This window comes from Notamacropus eugenii, chromosome 3, assembly GCF_028372415.1.
Source record: "Notamacropus eugenii isolate mMacEug1 chromosome 3, mMacEug1.pri_v2, whole genome shotgun sequence".
Classification (NCBI taxonomy): domain Eukaryota; kingdom Metazoa; phylum Chordata; class Mammalia; order Diprotodontia; family Macropodidae; genus Notamacropus; species Notamacropus eugenii.
The window spans coordinates 13,350,357-13,371,661 of NC_092874.1; the positions used below are offsets into that span (position 1 = coordinate 13,350,357).

General features: G+C 38.5%; 1 long non-coding RNA gene across 1 annotated transcript in view; it reads left to right on the forward strand.

The window, feature by feature from the left end:
• The window catches only part of LOC140531068 (uncharacterized), a 36,501-nt gene extending 16,772 nt beyond the window's left edge, over nt 1-19,729 (forward strand). Inside the window, exons 2-3 of the long non-coding RNA XR_011976257.1 lie at nt 19,228-19,305; nt 19,402-19,729. This is a non-coding gene — a long non-coding RNA (uncharacterized lncRNA). The remainder of the gene's footprint in view (nt 1-19,227; nt 19,306-19,401) is intronic.
• The last annotated feature ends 1,576 nt before the right edge of the window (nt 19,730-21,305 follow it).

Consider the following 21,305-nt stretch of genomic DNA (forward strand, 5'->3'; position numbering starts at 1 on the left):
AGCTTCCTTGAAGACTCAGCTTAAGCACCATCTTCCTTGTGGAGCCTTACTATCCTGTTTCTAAGGCTCCCTCTCTCAAAACTTCTGTGTATTAAATTTGCATATACTTGTACTAAATCTACATGTAATGTATAAATATGTGCAAGTCTTTCCATTAGAATGTGAGTCCCTTGAGGGCAATGATTGACTTTAGTTTAATGTTTAGCATAATGACTTACACAGAATCAATGAACAAATGTTTTTTGCTTTATTGTTTTGGGTTTTTTTTTTTTTCAATTCTGGAGGAACTATGGAAGAAGCAAGGACAGAAAAACACTTTGAAACATTAAGTGTCAAGAGAAGATCAGTCTAGGCAAGAGGCCAAATAGATCAAAACTACTTTGTGAATAAATTCAGAAGTTTCTTATTCTAAAGAAGAGTTTTCTAGACTGTAGGGTGCAAACCCATTGGGGCGTACAAGACCTTGGATGAGTCATGAAGCAATGGCCCACATGACTGGATATCTTGAGTACAGCTCCTGAATAAATGACATCAATTTTTTTCAATGAAGACAAAGTTTAAATAAAAGTCAACCAAAGAAGATGAACACCAAAATTCACTCCAACTGGCAATAGATGTGATGTAATGATTATTTAATACGTTCTATTCAAATGAGGCCAAATTTGAATTGGCATTTGTCAGGCACTTGAAATGGGCTCCATCTGCAATAATGGCCCTCTGGTATGGCTCAGATGACTTCAGTTATTGTGTCAATGCTCTCTTTATGTGCAAAGTGTGTTAACTTCAAGTCAAATAATGGTTGTATGGAAGTTAAAAGTGCTTTTAGGATTATTCTGTTTCTCAACATGATTCATTTTGGTCAAGTGCAATATATTTAAATAAAAGAGAAGGTAAGAAGATGATTTTCATAGGCTGTTTTCTGAAAAGGAACATAGCAATTTTTATTTTTGTAAGTGGGACACTGCAAAGTTTGGAAGCCACTGTCCTCAAATATTGTGGTTGTCATGTAGAGAAGCAATTTTTCCACCTTCCTTCCCCTATTTGACCATCTTCTTCAATCTCTGGGTGTAGTGAAGAAATGCCACATCTACAAATTTGCTGAGGGTCTTGGATGCCTAATTGATTAAAAAAGAAAAGAACACAAACACACACACACAAATACACATACCTCCTGGTAAAGTATAAAAAAATAAGTGTCATATAGAGTTGAGAAGAATTTTCAGTGACACTTAAAGCAAATCTAAAGCATTCATTTAAATGCCTCTCTTCTCCCTTAAGAAAACTGGTCAGGGAGGGGAAGCCCCTCCCCCAAGGCTACAGCACATCAGAGACAGAACCAAAAGGAGAACCCTACTGTGTTCAGTTCGAACAGCATTTCATTCCCCATGTTTTTCTTACTCAGAATAATTTGATGTATTGACCTTGATGATGCATCAATAAAGGGATGATTATATTTAGGAAAAATTGCCATATTAATTAATTATTTCTGATTTCTCAGTCAGATGTGCCTGAAGAAAAGATCTAATCATTCAACCCCAGCAGCTCATCTTGTGGTGGCCCCCTGAGCTCTGGGTAATGGCTTCAAAGGGCTCCCTGTCATCAAAGGGCTCTGCCTGATCCATTAAGTCTATTTCAATGATTTTAATGCATTTTATCAATATCTTTCATTTTTACACTACTGAGAAATACCCCTGTCTTCTTTTCCCCACCCCCATTCAGAGCCATTCTTTTAAATATAAATAATTTTTTTAAAGAAAGAGAACCAACTTCAACACTAACCAATATTTTGGGGAAAGTTTGAAGTGGTTTATATGAAGTAGTCTACACCCATGGTCTCCCATCTCTGGAAAGAACATGAGTTGTCAAGTCAAAAAGCATTTATTAAACATCTAATATATGTCAGGTAATGTGCTAAGCAGTAAAGATACAAAAAAGGCAAAAAAGTATATAGTCTATGGTATCAAGGAGTTCACAGTCCAGTGGAGGACATAATGTGAAAATAGAAAAGATATATGTGGGATAAATTGGGGGTAATTTCAGATCAAAGTCAATAAGATTAAGGAGGCCTGGGAAAGGCTTCTCACAGAAAGTAGGATTTTAGCTGAGACTTGAGGGAAGGCACAAAAGCCAGACAGTAGAGATGAGGAGGGAGAGAGTTCCAGATCTAGATGACAGGCAGTGAAAATGCCAGGGAGATGGTAGAGGACAGAATAGAGTGTGTGGAGTGGTGGTGGTGGTTGGGACTTGAGGCAAAGAGAGCAACCAACAGGCTATTGTAATAATTTTCAGCAAAGAGAGCCAGCACCAGGGTGGTGGAAGCTCCATGTGGGGGAACGGGGCATATATATGGGAGATGCCATGAAGGCAGAAATAACAGAGCTCAGTAACTGTCTGAACATGAGGAAATGGTGAGAGAGCATGAGGATGACTCCTAAGTTGGAACCCTGAGTGACTGGGAAGACAATAATAGGAAAGTTTGGAAGGGAGGAGGGCTTAGAAGGAAAGTGAATGAGTTTTTCTTGGGACATTTTAAGATGTATACAAAACAGTCAGCTCAAGATGTCTTAATAGACGTCTCTTTTTCTCTCTTCTTTGGGAACAAGCTTGGTAATTATACTTTCATTCTTTGAATGTTGGGCTTTTTATTCTAAGCTAAACACCATGTAAAATGAGAATTGTCATTTGCACTGTACCAAAGGAGGGAGTTCCTGTAAAGGTAAGACAATTGATTTTTTGAACCTTATCTCATTTAACAAAAAATAATGATTCCCAATCAATCAAGTTCAATCATAAGCCTTAAACTAAGTGAGAACATTTATTTGAATTGGAATGACTCTCCTAAGAATCATGTTCAAATGGTTCTTATCAATGGATAAGATACTCTTATTTTCTGAAACATTTGACCATACCCCAGTGATCATCTGTATATTATCAATCAAGCTGAGAAGATTTTCCTTCTAGAAATTAGAGCAAGTATGATGTTCCTGAAGTAACCCCTCTGAGAAGAAATAATTTGGTTTGGGTTGTTGGGTTTTTAGGGAGGGAAGTGGAAAGAAGTCTTAATTTGACTTTTGGTCTCTCTCCCTCAGCCTATTTTTGTGGAGGAGGATCTTGAGGGTTCTCGAATGTCCATAGAATGTTGGGCATCCAGTTCTCCCATCCACATCCTTGGATAAATTGAGAGCATTGCCTTCATCAAAGCAAGGACAGCCTGGACACAGACATATCATGTTTAAGCAGAACTTCTAGATCACCTCAAAAAGAAGGAAAAAACTTTCAACAACCAGCAACTTTGTCGCATGTGGTGTCTAAGTTTGAGTTCATTTTTCCTGTAATTTCTGTGTGTGCTTGTGGTTTAGTTCATCAGACTTTTGGGGGAGGGATCTTTTGTACCAACTGTACAATACCTTTTCTGTACAATACCTTTTTGTAAAAGCTACTTAAGTCTCACTAACAAGATTATTTTCAAATGATAACTTTGGGAGAAGTATGCCAGTGGGGGCCCAAGCTAATGACATTAGATTATTAGCCGTGCTTTTTTAAGGCTATCCTTAGGAGCAGGAGAAGAAGAGGTAGACAAGCTCATGAGACCCATATCATCAATATGATTGGAAATTGAGAGAAGATTCCTCAGAGTTTATATGGGTTGTTTCTATTTTTAGCACCTCTATCCCTAGACTATCATCCCTACTACCTTCCTCCATAAATTAGAAAAAAAAGAATAAAACCTTTGTAAAGAAATATGCAGAGACAAGCAAAACAAATCCCCCCATCAGCAGTGCTCAGAAGCGTGTGTCTCCTTCTGCATCTTGCTCTCTGTCAGGAGGTGGGCAACAGGGTGCATCCTTAGTCCTCTGGAATCTTCATTGTTCATTTCATTGCTTGAAGATAGACCACGTTAAAAGTTGTTTTTCTTTACGGTGTTATCATTACATAAAATGTTCTCCTGGTTCTCCTTACTTGACTCTGCATCAGTTAGTCAAGGCTTTGTTGCCAATGTAATTCTTTCCATATCCATTGTTGTAATTACAAATACTGTTTTTCTCCTTCTGCTGACTTCACTTTGCCTCAGCTTCTCGAATTCTTTCCAAGCTTTTCTGTACTCACCTTTAAATAGAGATGTCCCAGTAGCATTTGAAATACATTATTTACAGAAAGAGTTGGTTTTTCTCTATTGGAAGCATGTATCACTTATTGAGTCCTACCTCCTTCCTGAATATACTCAGAAGGGAAATGCTCCCTTACTGAGGAGAGCATCTTTATTCTTCTCTCCCTGCAGCTACACAGGGGAACAACCAGCCAAGAGTATTCACTGTGACTGAGTGGGTGTCCTTTGGCTAAGTTCTCAGCCCTTCCCCAGAAAATGTCAGTGATATGTGGCTGGGAAGCATTTAGGACTATTTTCTGTTGTTGTTACTGTGTAGCAGAGATAAGTAAGCTAAAAGAAATATCTGTGGCACTAAAATTCTGAGCCTTAGGGGAGGAAAATTTAGGGTTATCTGTAGGATTGAATAATCTATCTTTACACTGTTACTTTGAAAAGTTAAATGATAAACTTGAAGAATTATACTTTTCAACCCCAAATCTCATAGTTGGGGGGTGGCAATAGGGCAAGATTACAGCTTTAGAGACAGTAAAATAGAAATGACCAGCTTTAGAGTCATAGATCACAGAATCATGGAAGTATAGAATGAAATGGATCCTTGAGGTTGAACTAGTAATCTACTCCTCCATCTAAAAATGAGGAAACTGAGGCCCAAAGAGGTTTAAAGTTATAACTAACTTCCCACCACTGAAATCTTATTTCCATTCCTTTGCCATCACCTAGAGATGACTCTGGATTCTGAAAGGATATTCCAACATAATGTCAACTTGGACAAGTCTCACCAAACTTGACTCAAATTTCCTCAAAGACCATCCTTTTCAAAGATGGAGATGTTCATCATGAGGTTGGTCTTGGGGAAGTTTTCAGCTACAACTCTCAAAGACTATCTTCCAAAATACCTGTGACCATTTCACCACTTGACTCAATAATAAATTCCAGTGGATCCCTACTACTTTCAGAGTCAAATGTAAAGTCCTTAGTTTGTCATTTAAAGGTCTTCACAAACTGTCTTCTTATCTTTCCAGTTTGCTTACTTACTCCCTTTATAAACTCGATGGCACTGTTGTCATATTGACCTCCTCACTATCCCTTACGATACTCTGTTGCCCACCTTTGTGTCTTTATGCTCGTTGTTTACCATGCCTGGAAAGCTCTCCTTCACTTCTGCTTCTCAGAATCCCTAGCATCCTTCAAATCTTGGCCTAAATCAAACCTTCCACAGAAGACTCTTCCTGGGCCTCTTAGCTGTTCGTGCCATCCCCCTAATGTTATCTTGTATCTTCTCTCAATTTATGTTGTGTATACTTGCTTCCTTCAACATTTAAATATAAAATTCATGAAGGCAGGAACCATTTTTGGTTTTTCTTTGTGTAGCTATGTGTTACATTGGGAAATTAAGGTAAATTGAGGGACAATGGTTCAAATATGTTCAATTTGTTACTTAGTCTTGCAATAACCAATAAACCGGATCAATATTCTTGTGTACCAATTAGCAAGATGGCATTAAAATCTTGAGCAGCATTTCTTCTGAGTGGCTGTCATTGACATAGCCAGAGTTGAGGTTACTTCACTTGGATTGCCCCTTCTGAAACCCCTTTAACTACAGTCTCAGAAGAAGACCCTCTGCTCAGTGAGTATGTCTCATATCTCTAACAGGACTGCCCAGAATGTGAAGGAACGAATGAGCTGCAGTCTCAGCACTGAAGTTAATCACATCGCCAAAGTCACAGATTCACTAAAGTATTGACAAGTATAAAAAGATACCTCTCGTAAATACAAACTTTTCCTAGCATCTCTCAATGCTGGTGCACAGATAACAGCAGAGATAGAATTAGAGCCAAAGCTAAGATGCTCGTACTTGGGGCAACACCATTCAGCAGAAGGAGAGAGTAACAGGGTGGATTAGAGTGTGACCCCAGGGGCATTCATGTGGGAAGAGTGGGTAGCCCATTCTCAGCCCAGAGAGTATAATCCCTATTTTCTGGGAACAGGAGAGTAAGAGGCAGCCCTGGGGAGCCTCATCAAGGCAATGAGAAAGGGAAGCTGGTTTAAATGGTGGTATGGGAGAGCAGAGGAATTTGAGATGAGGTGTGATGGTGGGAATGAGTTCAATTCAAGGCACAATAACTCTCATCCACCTCTGGAAAGCTCATCCCCTCTCATGTTAATGATGGTGATCTAAGCTCCAGTTACCCTGTGCTCATTATAACTCTTGATGAAATGCATGATTTGTGACAAAAATGTGTTTTTTCATCCATTTTCTTGGTTTCCTATCAGCATCCTAAACCATATTTAAAAGACCAAAGAAGACATTGAACAAAACCCATATTTGAAGGAGAGGGGAAGGGGAAGTTATGTAACTTTAAACCTATCTACTTTAAATTGTGGATTAAACTCCTCCCCCACACGACATAGCCACATCTGATAAAACCATTACAAAGTCATCAGAACAAATGCCTATCTAAAGATAGATTACCTAATCCTATAGCTAACCTCAACTACCCCCTGAACATGGGGGCTTGGAGTGTTCAGTCCTGCCATAGAACAGCTGCCTGAAGTTCTTCATTGAGTTTTCTTATGCTTTGTTCCCATGTCTAAGCCTGCCCACTCGTACCCGCCTTAGTGGCATCCCTGAGCTGTCTCTTTAACTCTTGGAAAAAGTTCCCTGCACAGCTGTTCTAGGGCAGAAGTTTCATCCCTTGGATGAGCTCAGATCGAAAGCAGCCTGGAGCAGAGGAAAGAAGGCTGTATTTGGAGTTGGAGACTGCGTTCAAATCCTGACACTGCCACTCATTACCTATAGGCCATCGATCAAGTCATCCCCATTTCTTTGACCTCAATTTCCTCATCTGTAAAATAAGCTTTGAACTGAATAAATTCCGAACCTCTTTCTAGCTCTAAATTTATGATCCACAGAAGAACATACTTGAGAAAAGAGAGGTTATAGGTTATTTCTTATGCTACCCAAAGTCACATTCAATTGCACTGTGATTTCTTATTGGTTTATTCTCAGCTTTCTACGATACCTCAATCCTATCTACTGATACCACCTGTAGTTTCTGTGACAAGAAAAGCTTAGTGGGAGAAATACTGAGTTTGAACCTCAGTAGCATATACGCATGTACTTCAGAAGGCAAAGACAGTTTGGAGGGGGCAGGCTTGCTTGAGGAAAGAGAAATTTATTCCGTGCTTTTTTATAGCTTTCCTGCAGATAAATTTCATTCGTATTGTTTGCCACTAAGTAAGCAACATGTGACAAGACGGAACCTTCTATTGAGCAGTTGATAGTGCTAATAGCTTAAATGGTGAAATTGCAAACCATGAAACAGGGTGCAAAGAATTTCAAAGCAAAATGTCAAAGTCATATCTCAATATTAGCTCATAATTCAAGTCGGATTATTTCATGTACACATGTGTGGATGTAAAGTTTGCTTTTCTTTGCTTCTGCTGTTTCGTAGAAGAAAAGTGTCTAGTGAAAGCAGTGCTTTGTGGTGTTATTTTAGACCTGTGTGAACAGTTGGAAAAAGCCATCAGCACTGAATAACACAAGCAAAGCAAAGCGACCGAAAGAGAAAACACTAATTCTGCCCTCCTTTTCGTGAGCTCCCTACAAATCCACTTTCCTTTACACATCAGCCAGGCTAATGCAGGACATACAAAGAGCAAGGGAGAAGTAGGGGACTACACAGGAAGTCAGGAAGACCTAGCTTTAAGTCCCACCTCCTTCCCCCAGACATTAACAAGCTGGCTCAGTTATTTCATGAGTCTAAGCCTCAGTGGCATCATCTCTAAAATGGAACCAAGGATAGCACATGATTCCTGTGAGGATGAATTGAGATAGGCAAATACAGGAGTCTATGTGCAGGTGAACTGTCTTTTTATTATGATACATTTTTGAATTTTGAGCATGGCATACCATGAAAGGCAGCCCCAGGGGCAATACACCTAGATAAGGAAGTGGGCTAGTTTGGTAGAGAACCTGTGATAAGATGCAGTTCAGACAGTGTCTAGTATTGACTTCAGAACACTGGTGATGAAGTGGGGTCCTGCCTCACAGAAGTGGGGGACTGGAAGTGCCAAGCAGGGCATACATTTCTAGTCACTGCCCATGTGTGACTGTGCTTTGTTTGACTTCACTTTTGGTTACAAGGGAAGATTTCTATGGCGAAGGAAGTGAATTAGGGGGTAGTGATGGAGATGCTAAACAAAAGGGAAAGAGCGGCATTGGAAAACATTCAAAAAACCCCAGCCCAAAACAAGAAGTCAGAAGGGGATATAAATAAACATTTTGCTATTACTTGGTTAAATTGATGCACATACATATGATATGTATAGGTATAGAGATATGTGTAGACATATATGGATGCTAGACTTGGGGTCCAGAAGACCTGAGTTCAAATCCAGATTTAGACAGTTACTAACTATATGACTTTTGTCAAATTACTTTACTTTTATCTGCCTCAGTTTCCTTAAATCTAAAATGGGTCTAAAAATATCATTTTGCTAACCTTAAAAGCATTATATATAAAAGTTTGTCATTGTTCAGTCATGTCTACCTCTTTATGACCTCATTTGAGGTTTTCTTAGCAAAAATACTGGAGTGGTTTGCCATTTGCTTCTCCAGTTCATTTTACAGATGAGGAAATTGAGGCAAACAGTGTTAAGTGATTTGCCCAGGGTCACACAGCTACTAAGTTTCTGAGGGCAGATTTCAACTCAGGTCTTCATGACTCTATGCCTAGCATTCTATCCACTGAGCCCCTAGTTGCCTACTAGGCAGAGGTTAAATGATTTGCCCAAGGTCACACAGCCATTAAGTATCTTAGGGTACATGTGAACATATGTGTGTATGTATACATATATGTGTATATATGGCATGTATATGTATATATGGGCACACATGTGTATACACACATGCACACACATACTGTGTGTTTCTATATGTACACATGTTTATACATGCATGCATGCATGCATAGCTGGACCTCTGTTTCTTGGGGTTTGAGAGCTGCTCTTGGTCAGAAATTCTCTCCACTATGGCACATCACCACTTTCTCTGTAATTTTGAGTATTAGAAGAACGCCTAGTGAGCTAAGAGGTCAGTCCAGTTGCCCAGAATCCCACAATTCTTATGTGGAAGAGACAGGATTTGAACCCAGAGTTTCTTGACTCTGAGGCTGGCTGTCTATGCACTGTTACTTCTCATTTAATTGAACACACATTAAACTACATAATAAAATTCATAGTTTCATAAACAATCCTCCTTTTTGTTTCTTCTTATTGAAATGTTTTAGAGTTTTCTTAATGAGAAAAAAAGATGTCTTATTCTGCTATTATATGGAAGAAATCTCTTTGTTAACTATTTACCTGATATAGATCTCCATTGCTGCGCCAACATGCCATGCTCTTTTAAAAGAAAATATGTAAGAGCCTTCGCTTGCTTACAATTACTGCAGACAATGACCTCCTAAGAGAGTTCCAATTTGGAAAAGGCGGCCAGATGAGCCAGGAATATAAAGCTATGGTTTAGGGAAGCCAGCTTGACTAGATCACAGATCTGTTTTTTTCTTGGGTCTTAGTCTCTGAGCCCAGAAAAGCTTGTAGTTTGGGGCCTGTACTGGGTTCATGTTGAGATGACTCCTTCCCCTTGACAGTGAGATTATAATCCAGTCCAATCTAGCCAGCAGTGCTCACTCTTCTCAAATGTGGTACAGGGCAAGGGGATTACACAGAAAAAAAAAATAAAAGTGTGTCTCTGCTTTCAAAGATCCTATACTTCACTTGGAAATGCAGTACGCATGTAAATAAATAAATATAAGTTAATTCAAGGTTTAGCCTTCTTTCGCTAAAGAATGAGGACTCGTGGGTTATGTAGAGCTCATTATCTTGAGAGGAAACTGGTGAAATGCATGAAATGGAGCAGAAGCTAACCCCAACCACAAAAGGGAAAGTTAGTTCAGTGAATGACTGTTGGATTCCAATCCCGGCTCTATTATTTTCTACCCATGTAACTTTAGGCAAATCCTATATACCTTATGGGGATCAGTTTCCCCATATGTAAAATGAGAGGGTTTGACTAGGCAACCTCTGAGATCCCTTCCAGGTCTTAACCCATGTTACTCTTTCCAGTAAGACCTCGGATTGGAGAACTGAAAAGATTCTCCTGTCCAATTTCTTCCCCTGAGGCCAGCCTTACATGGGAGTAACCTAACAGGTTTCAGAAAGCTAAATTATCATAGTAAGAATGGTCATTGGACTGGTAATCAAAATACTGGAATTCATTTCCTTTTTCTGTTGCTGCCTATCAGAATGGAGGCAAGACAGTTATATGCTTTAAATTTCAATTTCCTCATCTCTAAAACAGGTGGGTTTGACAAGATTATTTCTATGATTCCTTCTATCTCTCAGTCTTAAGTCCTAGTCAATCAGTCAGTCAATCAGCTGTGTTAAGAGCTGAGTCTATAAAGAATATTTTGAACCCATACCCTCAGCTTCTGAAATCATCCTCCCTCTGGCACCTTCACTACTCCAGTGTGATAGAGCTAGATGTAAGAGCACTAACTCTGAAACAAGTCCTGTGCTAAGCACTGGGGATACAAATACAAGCAACTAAGACAGTTCCTGCTCTCAAGGTGCTTATATTCTAATGGATAGAAGACAATATTTGAAGGGAAGCTAGATATGGTAGGTTGCTAGGATACAGCATGGAGTACTGGTTCTGCAAAAGATGAGTGAAAATTCACCTACAAGAGGCAGGGTGGAATCTAAGGTCGTAGTGGAGTGTGAGACATGTGAGGATGATGGCTGGAGTTTAGATATCATGATGAGGAGAAAACCAAGAGAGGAAGATGGGAAACAAATAGAAAGTCACTTCCTCCAAATGTTTCTCTTGGATCTTTCCAATTAAAGCAAAAGAAAGGTTGAGAGTCATTCTATGATTCCAAACTCCACCTCAACATCCCTCCTTTCACTCAGGCTCTGGACATCTGCCACTTGCTTGTCCAGCCACCACTGTTATAACCAGAGACAGGATGAAAATGAAACAATGCATAGACAATGTTCTGGGGTATGGCGAAGGCCAACTGAAAGTCATTGGAAGGGGAGGAGGGGGGAGAGCTTGCCTTCCTCGCTGTATTCATATGTGTAAAGTGAAATTAGTAGAAAGGTCCCTGAGCTGTTCCACAGGGTGTCTATAGAAAAGAAAGAATCAAAGGAGCTACAAGAATTCACGGGGGTCCGGGGATGTGGAAACAGATTTGATAGTGGAGAAGTTAATTTCCCCAGTGACCCAATTGATATAGGATAGTTTTATCTTTTTCAGAAAATTAAGAGCAAATTGTCTGGTTCAATGACTGTAACTGACTATGCCCAGATAAGTATTTGGGGGTGTTTATTAAGTTGTTGATATAGTATAGTAATACGAGTGATTTAATAAAGATAAGGATCTCGGTGAAAGTGAGCTGACTTCCCATTATGCAGCTGGTTCATTTCAAGCAGTTGAAACAAATTAAAAGATAAAACATGTTCAGTCATATGATTAAGAGACAAAAATTGATCACTGTGAAAAGGACACATTTCAAATGGAAAAGGAACCTTTCCATTTTGTTCCCCCCATGTATATATGTGTGTGTGTGTGTGTGTGTATACACATACATATATATGTGTGTATACACATATACGCATATGTATGCTTATATGTATGTGTATATTTGTATGTATATGTATATATGCATACATATGCATATGCATGTGTGTGTATATCTGTGGCACAAATGAGCAGGTCTGTCATCTGCAAGTTCTTTAAAATATTCTTTTATCTTGAAGGCAAATGATTGGAAATTGTGAATGTTTTCTAAGTGATTGTCATAATGAGATGCAATTAACTAATGCATTCCCTTTGCAGGCAAGTAATATTTATGTCCAGTATCATTTACTGTCCAAATAATGGGAATCTTTGAATCACAAATAAAATAAATGCTGTCTATTCTGCTATTTATCTATCTCCACATACATCAAGGTGATTCTAGCATGATGCCTTTGGGCCATGAAAAATGTGGTGGCTGTCATTCAAATTTAGAAAACATAAAATGGAACTGTTTCTGACCCAGTCTTTTCCATTTGCAAAGCATGGGAAGAGCAGAAATACTTTTCCTTCTCATTAGGACTCTGGGAAGTAAGTAAGCATTTAAAAAGTAGCCTGGATATTGGCAATGCCGAAAATCAAACTGATTCAGAAAGCCATGGCATCTATGAGCTGGAAGGTACGTATGTAATTGTCTTTGCTTACTTGATGAGGAAGTTGAATAGTGATGTGTTCTCTGTGTTCTCCAGGGACCTTGGGACATGAATACAGTACAAAGGTCAGGACTCTACCACAGGAGGAGGATTGGTGTCAGTTTCTAGGCAAATACTTTCCTATTTCCCCCTCCCTCCACTCCGTTATCCAATGTCTTGTGATTTCTACAGCTATTAGCACTATCTTTTCCTTAAGATTATTTTATATTTCATCATGGTCACTTACCTCTTTCATAAAATGTTAGCTCTTACAGAGCAGGAACGAAACCTTTGTAATCAACAACCATATTTAAGCAAGACAAATGCGTACATTGGCCATATCTGCAAATGTATGTCTTATTCTGCCCTTTGAGTCCATCACTTTTATTTCAGGAGGTGGCTTAGCTGCTTCATCACCAGCACTCTGGAATCATTGAAGGTCATTGCATTGATCAGTTCTTAAGTCTTTCAAAAGTATTTTTCTTTACAGTGACACTGTAACTGTGTAAGTTGTTCTCCTGGTTCTGCTCATTTCACTTTGCATCAGTACCTATAAGTCTTCTCAGGTTTATCTGAAATTGTCTCTTTAATAATTTAAGTTTTAGTCATTTTCCATTATATTCATTTACCAGAATTTGTTCACCATTTTTCATTTGGTGGCATTGTCTTAGTTTCCAGTTCTTTGCTACCGTGAAGAGCTATTATAAATATTTATGTGTCTTCTTGATCTATCTTTGATCTCTTCGGGGCATAAGTCTTAATAGTAGCATTATTGCTGGTCAAAGGGTATGCACAATTTAATAAATTTTGGGGGTGTAGTTCCAAATTGCTTTTCTGAAAGACCTGAATCAATGTAATTCACAGCTTCACCAGTAGTGTATCAATGGGCCTGTTTACTCACAATTCCATCTGCCTCTGTCATTTTCCTTTTGGGGGGGCCAATTTAGCCCATCTGATGGGTATGACATAAGATCTTTAAGCTGTTTTAATTTTCATTTCTCTGGTTATTGATTTGTAGCATTTTTTATTCATATGGCTATTGAGAGTTTGGATTTCTTATTCTCATAACTATCTATTTATGTCCTTTGAACATTTATCAATTGGAGAATGATTCTTTTTCATATAAATATGATCAATAAAATATATATGAATATACACATATATGCATACATATATAAATGAAATGAGGCCTTTATCAGACAAATTTGATATGAATTTTATTTTAAATTTATTTTTTTGTCAAATGAACAGCCATTTATTAAACCCTTACTACATGCCAGGGACTAAGCTAAATTAGTTTTGTTTGTTCAAAAATCTTTTAAAATTTGAATTTTATGTCATCAAAATTGACCATTTTGCTTTCTGTGATCTTTTCTGTCACTTGTTTATTCATGAACTCTTCTCCTTTCCACAAATCAGACACGTAGTTTCTCCTTTATAACTTTAATTTGTTTATGATATCACATTTTGCATCTAAATAATATACCTATTAAAGTTTGTTGTAGTATATAGTGTAAAACATCAGTCTATCCTTACTTTCTGCCCAATTGCTTTCCCAGAGATTTTTGTTACCCTAATACCCTAATTGCTGAATCTTAAGTTATCAAACACTAGGCTACATCGCTTGTTTGCTTCTGTGTACTATGCACTAATCTATTTCATGATCTACCTCCCTTTCTTAACCAATGCTAAATAGTATTGATGATAACTGTTTTATCATATAATTGAATATGGGACATTTCTGGTGTCACTTTCCCAAATTTATTTTTTCATAATTTCTCTTGAAAATGAATTTTGCTACTACTTTATCCTACCCTACTAATGTAACTGTTTGATTTTCTTGATTGGCATAGCATTGAATGAATAGTTTAGTTTAGGTGATAATAAATTTTTTTTTTGTTATATTTAGCTAGTCTAATCATGAGCAATTAGTATCTTTTCATTCACTTAGATCGCAAATATAAATATTTAAAGAGTAAGTTTATTTTAAAGTTTTGAATCGAGGCATTTTAGACATTGAATATACTGTTGCCTGGTCTATTAGGAGATGTCCTAAGAGTTGCACATCAGCGTTAACATTAGTATTCTACTTTCTATCCACTCTACTCTAGAAGGCTCCAGACTGGATGGTGATAGATTTTCAGATGCAAACACCCTTTCCTGACCATCACTTCTTTATATATGTTGTCTTTCCCCTATCATAAATAAGCTTGGTGAGGGCAAGAATTATCTTACTTTTTGTTTTTGTATTCCTAGCATTTGGCACAGTGCCTGACCCATGGTTAGGGTGCAGTGATCCTACAGGTTGGGCTGCCTTGACCCCAAATCCTAATCTCAGCTCATACAGGGTGAGTAATGATTTCTGCTAGGCAGTTCCACTTAGAGGCAACTCCTGATTTTAAATGGAGTTAGAAGACATGATTTCTAGTTGCTGGGATGTCACAAACTGGCTGTTGTTCTCTCCTTTCCCCACTTGCTCTGACTTCTTTCATGCAAGATATTCTTGGAAATGCACTACTTACTTATGCCAACAATATTTCTCTCTGTTGCCCTTCAGGCCATCTGCCATTTGACTCCTCAGGGATTGCGGTTCCATGTCAGTGGTGTCCTACAGTTGTAGCCATGTGAAATTACTGGGAGAAAGTTGGTATTTTTAAAAGTTGGATCTTTGTGTCGAGTAGTTTGGAACCATTGACAGCTCTATATAGTTTCTAGATCTCATCTTTCTATTTAGTTCAGCCCACTGCTCATCTCTGGTGCCTGTCCAAGATATATGTGCTAATGAACTTAATCAGTGCATAGTTTATCCAATTATATATCACAGTCTGCACAGCAGGATTATTCTTCTACCTAGTTTTTCTTGTGGTTGTTGTTCTTTTGGTTAGGCTGAACAAGTGTGCACTCTTGGATTTCACTGATGATGCTGTGTAGCATTCTGGACTTAATTTGATCAACACAATGTCATCCCAAAGCAGAATCATTTGTGGGATCTCACTATTTCTGGATGTGTAAATATAATGTAACACATTTATAAGATAATACTGACACAGTAATGAGAACCTAATGAGAACTTGCGTGTGGAAAGCATTTTTGACCATGAGTTTTTCATGATAGAGAGTTTTTCCTCTGAGAAGTCTGATTTTATTGCTGTAAAGTCATTGAAATATTTGCAGTCATTTGTATAATGACCAGGAAATCCAACTCTACTCTTGGTAGGATAAATCTCAATTTTTCCTGCTGTTCACTCAATAAATACCTTGCTCATTGTAAGTACGTGTGCTAGGAGGATGAGTTAATGTGTCAGTCTCCACTCAGTAGAATATTGTTCCAAATCCCAGAACTTGATTTTCTAGGTTTCTTTTATTAGTAGTAGTATTAAAAGAAAAACAAAGAGGAAGAAAATGGTTCCAGAAAAGAGGAAATCAAAGCTGAGCCCTCTCCTTGGTGCTGACTTTTCAAGGTGATTGCTACAAATTTTCATCTTTAAAAAAGTCATGTTTAAAAGCTGGTTGGGGAGCCTTAAACACATAAAAGCATGCTTATCTCTAAAGATCTTGACATGAGGATCAGTTGAAGGAAAGGGGATGTTTAGTTCAGAAAAGGGGATGATTTTGGGGTGACATGATATCTGTTTAAGTACTTGGAGGTTTGTCATGTGGAAGGAGTGTTAGATTTGTGTGGGTTGGCCCTAAAATACAGAACTAAGAGAAACAGGTGTTTCTGTTCGTATCAAAGAAAATTTGATACAAAATATCAAATTTGTATCAAAGAAAAATTTGGGTTTAATAGAGCCATCTAGAAGTGCAGTAGATCATCTTGGGAGACATAGGTCTCCCCTCACTGATGGAGATCATCAAACTAAGGCTGACTGACCATTACCTAAAATAATTTTTAGGGTAATAAACTTGGAGGGATTAAGCAGAAGTGTTCATGTTCAGATATGGTCCCTTAGGTCTCCTCCAGCTCTGAAATGTCTGTGATTTTATGGTTATTGACCATTTCCTCCCAAGCATCATGCCAGTTCAGAATTTCAGCAGACAAGAAAGAGTGTCTTTTCACCAAGCTGTAGGAAACTGAGAAGGGTTCTCAATAAATCATTTGACAAACACAACTCACCAAAATAACACTCTTACAAAAAAATATAGTGTCTAGAAAATTGGAAGAAAGAAAAGAAGACTGCAAAGGCAGGCGTGAGAGTCCACCAGTGGTTAGAAAGTTGAAAAAGGCAATAAAGAAAACCAAATACAGATCGTTAGAAATCATTTTTCAGGTAAGATCTATAGAGCGTCTTTCCCTTTAAATCCTCATTTGACAGTATCCTTGCACATGTGTTGGCTATTAATACACCTGGGTCACCTCTGGGAGTAATTCAAAAGATAGTTCTTAAGACATTGGCATTCTCTTTTCCAGACCCATGAGTCACATTGGACATGGAGATTGACTTTTGAGGTGGTCCCTTCTGTGATAGCGAGCAGTTGATAGAGGGGACATCATCAAAGTACAGTGATTATTCATCTTATTGATGAGCTTATCTTTTACCTTTAAAGTTGCTTTTCAGTAATCGACTTCCTGAAGGGTGAAGGTGGGGAACTGAAAGAATGAAGGAAGAAAATGGCTACTCTGAAAATGGCAGCCAGGGTCACAGCTTCTTGACTCTCTTGCATGTGTGAAAAGGGATAAGGGAGATACTGAGTCAAATTGTCAAAAAGTATTTATTAGACACCTACTGTATGTCTGGCATTGTGCCAAATGCTGGCCATAAAATAAAAGGTATGAGGCAGTCCCTACTCTCAAGAAACTTATAATCAAACGAGGGAGACAACATGCCAACTTTAAACATATTATATATATATATGTGTGTGTGTGTGTGTGTGTGTGTATGTATATGTGTACATGTGTGTGCATGCATGTGTTGGTGGGTGGTTGTCCTTCATTTTCAAAGAGGACCAAAATGACTTCACTATGTTAGAGTCCAGTTTTTGTGTGTCTGACTGTGGCTGATTCAGTCAATATGAACTCAGAATGTTCTACCACAGGTCAGAAACAAACGGTCCACATGAACATTTGGGGGTAGATTCTCTGAGTTCATGCATCTTGTTTTTCTCTTGAGATATTTCAATTCTGCTTTGCTTTTAGAGCATAGCACCTTCTTTGATGTGGGCACACCATGAGATAGATAGATAGATATAGATTTGTGTGTGTATATATATGCATGTGTGCATATGTATATATACACATATGTGTGCATATATACATACACATACATATACACATTTATTGCATACATGTATATATACGCATGTATAAGTACATGCGTATATATGACAGTCAAAAGAGGGAAGGACATCATTAAGGGAGATGGGGGGATCTTGTAAAAGATGGGATCTTATTTAGGATTTGAAGAAAGTAGATAGCTACCTACTACATCAAAGATTAAATTAAATTCATGCAACATTTTCAATGTTGTAGTGCAATCCTCTCCTTTTATGGTTATTGGATATTTGGTACCTGAAGGGATCTACTGGGATCATCTAATGAGATGGATGTGGGAGACCTTCCACTGAAGCCCAGATCCTCAACTTGCCAGCTTACTAAACCTGACATGTTCAGTGGACAAGGCTGAGCTCAGCATCTTCACTTATAAAATGGAGCTTCTGATAGATACTGTCTTTCCCACAGAGTTATTGGGAATATCAAATGAGACCGTATCTGGGAAAGTGTTTTGTAACCACATCACACTTTAGAGAAGGAGGCTACAATAATGTCACTGTTTGTACCTACTATTCAAATTCCAGAAGCTTCCATCTCATTGACAATATCATCTCTGTAGGATTTATGGGAAGATATACACAAGACTTGTCTTACTGGAAAGAGCTTTAGATTGTAAGGAAGATTATAAGGAAGAGGCTTTAGGTTCAAATCTGCTCTGCTACTTCTCTGCCACCTTGGCAAGTCCCTTCTCCCTAGGCCTCAGTTTCCTCATCCATAAAGTGAGAGTTTGACCTATTCAGCCCGTCTTAAACTATGGATCATGATGGCTATAATCCACAGTTTAAGAAATGCTGAGTAGGTCACAAGTGGAAAAAGTTTAAGGACTCCTGACCTAGATGATCTTTAGGTAGAATGTAAGCTCCTTCAGAGTAAGGACCTTCATGTTTTGGTCTTCACATGCCCTAGTATCCGTGGTAATGTATGACCCATACTGGTCACTTAATAAAGGCTTATTGAGTGATTCCCTTCCAAAGGGCAGTTCTGTGAATTGCACCAGCTCAGAAGGTTTGAGTGGGTGGCCCTCTTCATTGGTGGAGAGAACAGTAGCTAGAGCAGGAACTTGGAGTCAGGAAGAACTAGATGTGAATCCTGCTTCTGTTGCTTCCCAATTGTGTGACTTTGGACAAGCCATCAAGAAAACATTTATTGAGCACTTATTGTACGTTAAACACCATGCTAGACGCTGAGGATGATAGTTTGGGTCCTCAAAGAACATATTATTCTCTCAAGGAAAAATGTCTCTCTATAAGTAGATATAAAAGAACTGCAAAGTAAATCACTTTGAACTTCTTGGAGCTCAGTTTCCATACCTGTAAAATGGGGAAATAACCAATAGTGTCTACCTCATGGTAGTCCTGGTAGTACAAATGTTAGCATCATGGTGGTCTGTGGTAGTCCTACAGAAATGTTGTCTGCTAATATCATTGTAATAGAAACTCCTTGAGAGTAGGGAATTGCTTCATTCTTTGTATAAGCATAGTGCCTAGCACATAGTAGGTCATTAATAAATCCTTATTGATTAATTGATTGTCCTTGAAATCAGGTATCCATTCAAAATATTCACTTTGCTCCTACAGATTCCCCTTCCCCCAAAGTTCAAGAACTTGCATGGAGGTTAAGAGAATGATCGACATAATACTAAGCGTCCCCAAATGGTATGTGTCTTTTCAGAAGATGAAAATAAAAGGGGAGTATATGGATGGGATAGAACATCCATTTCCTTTTCTTAATTGTTTTCCTTGCCCCTCCAGGTTCTAGGTCATTGAAGATTTCCATAATTGACTCACTGAACTCCGGGAAGCAGCGGGGCTTGCCTCCTAGGACATTCACTGCAAGAGCAGATGGTATAAACAGCCTGACATATGCTTTCTGCATCAATGTTTTAAAATTGCCAGACAGCTGTCTTCTTAGCTATTGTACCTTGTGGCACCACAGGTTGATTAGGGCTGACGGTCACAGAAAATAACAGGGATTTCACTTTCACTGGCTGGAGACTGAGATAGAAGTCCTCAGTTTTAACGTCTAATTTGGTCATTTTTTCCCCAGTCTGTATTTTTATGAAGAATACACTTTCCAATGAAATTTATAAGCTTTTACTTAGGAGGCTCAGTTTTCCTAATCTATACTTCCTATACCCATTTGAAAGCTCATTTTAGATGCAGAAATCTCTTCCTACCCCCTGGAGTTTTAATCACCAATTATACTGCATGGTTTTCCAAATCCTGACGTTGGACGTTGTATGAACAAAGCTATGGGTGAAAGGTGAAACAGCTGGAAGTTGAAACTCTAATTCTGACCTTGATTTTCTGTGACAGAAAAGAACCCAGAAAGAATCAGTGAAACCAAGGCAGGAAGCTCCAGGGTGGAGTCTCAGGTCCTCCCATGTAGCCTTTCTCAGGTTATAAGATCACTGATTTACAGAAGGAACTTTTGAGTTCATTTATTTCAACCTCCTCCTCTTACAGAGGTGCAAACTGAAACCCACAAAAGGCATGTAATTTGTTCAAGGTCACTCAGCTCATAAGTGATCAAGGCTAACTTCACAGCCTCTATTTTCCCTTCTGGCAAATAGGAATGGAGATGCTTATATTATCTAGGTTTGAGGATTATTGAGAAAATCAAATGAGATACTGGACACAAAGTAATTTAAAACCCTAAAATGCTATAAAAATATGCATTATTCAAAGAATTCTCTATTTAATCTTGAATGAGGCCAGACCAATACAAAAAGTACCTCAAAACTTAAAATGGGGGGAGGGGAAGAAGAAAAGTATAGTCTACAGTATTTGTGATTTTGCTTTTCATTCTTTTTTAAATTCCTAGTGAGAAAAATTTTTCTGCCAGTGTAGACTAGGCCCTGCTCTGACACTCAAAGTCTTGGAGAGTTGTCTGTAAGAGAGAACTGAGACATCTTCTATCCATTACGCTAGGCTGCCTATCTTACAAGCCAATCTGTACACTGTATATAAAAGAAAAGGAAAGTCAGCCCAGTGGGGTGAAGATTCAATGCAAGGTTTGACCATCCTTACGTGTGGCTGAGATGGGTTCAAGGAACAAAGGTTGTGGGAGATGAGGAGGTGGATAAATGGGCAAGCAAGGCTATTTGAGTGAGAAATCGATGGAGATATTGATATCCTTCCAAAAAAGAGCATGGATTGGAGTGGAGATGAAGATAATGAACCAGATGCCAAAGCCCTTGAGAAAGAAGGGAGCTGGTGGAGAATTGCCACACATGTCTTATCTATATGAACAGCCCTGAAGACAATATTTACTCAACAGGTATCTGTTGGTATTTAAATGCTACCCACTCTCCCAACATAAAGCCTGTTCTAAGCTCAACCCACGAAAAATGCAAGGTTGTTTTGTTTTGCTTTTTTTTTTTAAGCTCATTGACTGTCTTCTTTTCCTGTTTTAAACAACAGAGCCGAGAAACCCCAGGCAAAAGAGGCTGTAGTCCTTAGTGAATAACTAAAATGGTGTTTTGGTGGAGTTCTCACTGGGCTTGTGGAAATTGACCTCCTGCCAGGGACTGCACATGGAAATATATTGTTTAAGAAGAATTCTTCCCTTTGGGAAGGGCGGGGGATTAATCTGCAGAAATGTTTGGGGCCACGGCTGGGCATGTGTTGAAATTTGTCAGGGAAAAGATAAATGG